At 52.6% G+C, this 5,877-nt stretch overlaps 1 non-coding gene across 1 annotated transcript; it reads left to right on the plus strand.

The window, feature by feature from the left end:
- The first annotated feature begins 5,448 nt into the window (after nt 1-5,448).
- TRNAA-UGC lies at nt 5,449-5,520 on the plus strand. The gene has a single exon. It is a non-coding gene; the product is annotated as a tRNA-Ala (tRNA).
- Nucleotides 5,521-5,877: the final 357 nt, after the last annotated feature.

Consider the following 5,877-nt stretch of genomic DNA (forward strand, 5'->3'; position numbering starts at 1 on the left):
CTAAGAGGGAAGGTCCACTCATGGATTGGTAACTGGTTAAAAGGTAGGAAACAAAGGATAGGAATAAATGGTTAGCTTTCAGAATGGAGAGAGGTAAATAGTGGCATCCCCCAGGGGTCTGTACTGGGACCAGTCCTATTCAACATATTCATAAATGATCTGGGAAAAGGGGTAAACTGTGAGATGGCAAAAATTAAAGATGATACAAAATTGCTCAAGACAGTGAAGTCCCAGGTAGACTGTGAAGAGCTACAAAAGGATCTCTCAAAACTGGGTGACTGGGCAACAGAATGGCAGATGAAATTCAGTGTTGATAAATGCAAAGTAATACACATTGGAAAACATAATTCCAACTATACATATAAAATGATGGGGTCTAAATTGTGGATAGTTCTCTGAAAACATCCACCCAATGTGCAGCGGCAGTCAAAAAAAGCTAACAATGTTGGGCATCATTAAGAAAGGGATAGATAAGACAGAAAATATCATATTGCCTCTATATAAACCCATGGTACGCCCACACCTTGAATCCTGTGTGCAGATGGGGTTGCCCCATCTAAAAAAAAAATTGGAATTGGAAAACCTTCAGAAAAGGGCAACAATAATGATTAGGGGTATGGAACAGCTTCTGTATGAGAAGAAATTAATAAGACTGGGACTGTTCAGCTTGGAAAAGAGACGACTAAGGAAGGATATGAGAGAGGTCTATAAAATCATGCCTGGTGTGGAGAAAGTAAATAAGGAAGTGTTATGAGAAGGAGTAAACACCACAAGAACTGGGGATCACCAAATGAAATTAATAGGCAGCCGATTTAAAACAAACAAAAGGAAGTATTTTTTCCACACAATGCACAGTCTCAGACACGGGTAATGCCATTTTCGGCCGAGTGCCACTCCCCACCCCTTTGCCCACTCGATTCCTTCCTAAATAGATCTTAACATTTCAATTGTGGGAATCGTCCTGCCAGATTTCAGTGATACCAACTAAATCAGTGCCAAACCCCGACCCCATTCTCTCTTCCACCCCTCAGCTCTGTGGCTCCTCAGCCTTCTGCAAAGGAGACCACCTGCTGTTTCTCAGCATCCGGCAGGGTGACGTAACCCACTGCCAACACTGAGCTTTGTGGGAGCTGCTGGACTTGCAGGGCTAGAGGAGGGCAACAGGAAAGTTAATTGGGATATGGGATTGGAGGGGGACTCCGGGACTAAATGTCAGGGCTAGTTCTACCACCACCCCTTGGGACTTTCCTGATCCTCTACAAACCTGGCAGTACCCATACCCATGCCTGCCCACGAGCACCCATTACACATTCATGAGGTGGGTGAGTGATGGGACTCCACCCTAAGAGACGAGCAGACTCTGGGCCTGTCACCTGAAAGTGGTGTCCATGGAGATGCTGCGAGCAGGTCACAGGCACCGCTCAGCTGGATTGGGGACACCTGGCAATAAGCCTTTTCCCCAAAATTTTTTCTCATGGACTCCCTCCGGGGCTGAGTTAAGGTTGTTAGGGAGCCCTATCCGTCCATGCCTGATCATCCTGGGATTTACTTTAACTATGAATTTCTGGGTTTAGCACACTTGGTTCTGGGATAATTACAGCATCATTGACAGGTTTCAGAGTAGCAGCTGTGTTAGTCTGTATCCGCAAAAAGAACAGGAGTACCTGTGGCACCGTAGAGACTAACAAATGTATTTGAGCATAAGCTTTCGTGGGCTACAGCCCACTTCATCGGATGCATAGACTGGAACATACAGTGAGGATATTACACACACACACACACACACACACACACACACACACACACACACACACACACACACCTACCCACAACCCCCCTATCAGCCCTCCCCCAGCGCCTTCCACCCACTGGCGGGCCCCACAGATCAGCGCTTCCGCCTCCCACCCACCTCAAACAGCTGTTTGGCCGCATGCAGAAGGCTGGGAGGGAAAGGGGAGGTGCAAGCATGCAGCGCGCTCGGGGGAAGGGGTGGAACTGGGGGGAGGGGAAGAGGCAGGGCGTGGGCAGGGCCTTGGGAGAAGGGGTGGAGTGGGGGCAGGGCCTGGGCACAGCTGGCGGTCAAGCACCCCCCGGCTCTTTGGAAAGTCGGTGCCTGCGATCACCGGATCCCTCTCAGGGGCCCTCTTGCAGTAACAGGGGTGGCTAGTCCCCCAGTCCCTGCTACAGAGAGGTTCAGAAAACTCTCCAGGCCTTGAGAGATTCCAGCTGGACTGAAGCATTGGGGCAGGTCTGTCCAGCTCTTGCTTCACCCCACGTTGCTGACCCAAATAAATGTGTGTCTAAGATGCCACAAATACTCCTCGTTCTTTTTGGCATTATATGGTGGGGCTAAAAGGAAGGTCGCAGGCAGGTGCCTGGGTACACTTTAAGCCATAGTCCCTTTTGGTAACACATGACTGATTGTGAAGCTGGCATGGGGAAATATGCAGCTTTGCCCCATCCCCGCAGGCCATTCGGCACTTTGCTGGCCCATGGTTAAGGATCCGGCAGGACTTCTGTGAAAGTGCTCACAAATCCACATGCATAGCCAGGTCAGCTAGAAAACAGCGGTGCTAGATGAGGTCCTGGGGTAGAGTTTGGGGTGCTAACTTGGGGTCATTTGGTTGAGGGGTTCCTGGGATACAGCTGCCCACTCCGAAAGAGATGACCTGTTTTGACCATTTCACATTCCTCTTGTACTCCTCAGTGCAGAGAGAGAGGCTAGACTCTGAGCAGTGCCCGCGTGGAGCATCCGTCACTGCTCTGCCCTGTGAGATCCAGCATCTGGCACCGAGGACCAGCTGGCAACACTCATTATAGTTCTGCAGGGTGGTGGGACAGGCATGAGTGGGGAGCAGCCCTCCATGTCTCCAGCAAACGGGCAGCAGGGTCTTTGGCCAAAGGAGGACATCAAATGCCATTGGAGAGAATTCTCTGCATACTGATCTAAGGAGAGCGGGGAACGCAGCTGATGCCCTGGGCTCCCATTGCGGGATCATTCTGGCTGCCCATAAACCCTCGCTTGCTCCCCAGAGAAGGAAGATGTATCAGCTTGTGCTGCTCCCTCGCTTAAACTCTCTGTTCATTAACTTCACCCAACCTCATTAATCAAAGCTGCAATGAAACGAGCCCCAGAGAACACCAGGCTTCCCCCTCTGTTTCCAGCCTGCTTTAATTACATTCTCAGTGGGAAGGCTTCCTGCACACACACACACACACCCCCCACCAGGCCCATTGTGCTGCCAAGGACCTAGGGCCGCTGGGCCGCAAAGGCTCCAGGTCACGACCTGGCCATAGGAAAACAGACATCTTGACCTCTTCTTTGTGTCCACTCGGCAAGTACATGTGGCTTTCCAGGCTCTGAAGTGCCCCCGCTGACAGTCTGAAGGATGAGTCAATTAGTCATTTCATCCCAAGTGCCATCTCTCCATGACAGCCCCAGCCCACAAGGAGACAGCTGGCTGGAGCAGGACAACAGAGGTCTCGCCAATTGCACTGGTTACCCTCTGAGCTGCATTAACAGCCAACCGATTAATACTCCCTCAGAGCAGACTCTGCACAGGGGCCTGGGCACCTGCAGGAGAAGCTGTTGCGATGCCACGAGACGCTCCTCCGAGCCCCCGATACTCAGGGCTGGGCACGTGGGCAGAGCCGTGTGCGAGAGCCTCGGGGCTGGGACACCGACCTGCCCTGCCACTGAGCCTGGCCTTCGGTGCATGGCCCTAGAGCAGAGAGAGGGTCCCAGGGCAGGGGGTGGCGGGGGCTGCTGGGACCTGGGCAGAGGAGAAGTCCTGGGGCTGCGGGAGGCAGGGCAGTGTTGTGCAGGGGGTGAAGCCAGTACCAGGAAATGGATGGCGGTTCCCCTGTAAGTGGAATCTCCCTCTGAGCAGCCCGGGAGAAGTGTGCACTGGATGTTGACTCTTCAGCCAGCAGGCCGCACACATGCCCTGGCAGAGGAGTAGAGGGGATTTAGGGCAAAAGACAAACTAAAAAACATGATTTGATTAAAAAAAAATAATCTCATGATTTTGGGGGGTTGCTTTTTGAGCTCTGGGGTTTGGCAATAGTGAGGATAGGGCAGGCCGCCCCCCTCACAGTGCGCAGACCTCCCGGGAGCAGCACGGCTTTGGAGGGAGCACAGCTGTGTGAATGCGGTTGCTGCTACAGCCGAGCCCTGGGGTCTGGCCCACGACCAGGCACAATCGTTCAGTTAGCTCAGCTGCAAAGTGGGGGAATTCAGAGCCCTTAAAGCCAGAAGGGACTAGTCTGCCCTTCCGTATAACCCAGGGCAGAGACCTTCCTTGAATGTATTCCTGCTTCAAGGCCAACAGCAGCTGCACTAGAGCAGATGTTTTTGAGCCCCTGTTAGCAGCCCTGTTCGCCGGCTCCTGTGCCGCTGCCTGGCTAGGCGGCCGCTTTTATGGGCCCCCTCCTCAGCCTAGCTCCGCCCCCTACTCAGGGCTCGGCTGCCCGCTCAGCAGTCTGCCCCTACGGATAGATAAGTGGGGTTAAATCAGTTCTCAGCCTGAGTCCTTTGCTCTTAATCCTGAGGATATTGTCCCACCATGGGGCCATTTCCCGCATCTCTTTCCTAGGGAAGAACAATTTTCCTTGCCCAGACACAGGAACAGCAAGATCCTTCTCTGTCCCTTGTGCAAAGCAGGGGGCCAAATTCCATGGAAACAATGGACAAGCAGGGGGCCCTGGGCACATCCAGCCCTGGACATGAGATGTTCCCTCCCCTCTTTCTTTATGTCCCTGTTGTTATTTCATGGATTGTCTGGGATGGGGAAAAAGCTGAGTTCACTCCAGGAGGAGGGGGAAAGAACCCTGAAAGTCTCAGGACCCAACTTCTGCTACCAGGATCACTGAGGTGCTGGGAATCGGACTGTGTAAATTGTCAAGGTGGGGAATGAATAACAATTTACAACAAGATCCACCTCATTAATCACTGACACAGGCTAATCCTGCCGCAGATAGAAGGGAAACTGGGAGTGATTCTTTGCTGTGCAGCCATGGAAACAGTGACCCAATTGCACCGCAGTGAACGTGCTGGGGAAAGCTGGACTTTACAGGCAGGTGGAAAGAGCAGATCCTAGAAACACCTGGAGCTTCCCACACCACTGCTACCACCAGGGTCAGGTGTTGAGCGACTCACAGCGCCCCTCCCCTCCCATTACCTTCCAGCAGGGGGTGGCAGCACCCCCCACCCAAAGCAGGGGAGAGGGCTGAGTGTATCTCTGCACCCTGAGTCCAGGGCATCCACTCTCTCTGCCCCACACATCGAATCTGGCCCTGCTGAAAAGTGACCCCCAAGAACCAGCAGCCTCCAGGATAGCAGATTTGGCCTCAGGGCAGAGAATGTCCCTCTCATGCTGCTCTTAGGCCACTGGATACTCTGGAAACAGGAGGGCTCTGAGTGTAACCTATAGCCTACATCATCCATCTGGGGATGTAGCTCAGTGGTAGAGCACATGCTTTGCATGTATGGGGTCCTGGGTTCAATTCCCAGCATATCTAGGTTCCTTTCACCCTGCTGCTTTGCTCATGCCCAGAGGGGATGTAACCCTGCAGGAGTTTCAATCCTGCTCAGTGAGGGGCAAGTGCCAATTGCATGTAAGGTCTGGGTGGGCTTTCTGCTCCTAAGACTCCTCTGTACATTTAAGATTCCCACCAGTTGTGCTGCTTGGGACAAGAGTAGATGAAAAGGGAGAATCCTCCCCAACTGGAGGGAAAGGTCCCATATGCAAAGACTAGACTTATTTTTTGTCTGGGCCCAATCTTTTCACCTGGTACAGCCCTTGTTCCAGCTCACATGGTAGCTAGGGGGTGTCTCATGACTGCAGCCATGTTTGTTCAGTTCCACCCCCTTATACA

The sequence above is a fragment of the Mauremys mutica genome, unplaced genomic scaffold, assembly GCF_020497125.1.
Source record: "Mauremys mutica isolate MM-2020 ecotype Southern unplaced genomic scaffold, ASM2049712v1 000320F_np12_subseq_1:31014_obj, whole genome shotgun sequence".
In the NCBI taxonomy this organism is placed as follows: Eukaryota; Metazoa; Chordata; order Testudines; family Geoemydidae; genus Mauremys; species Mauremys mutica.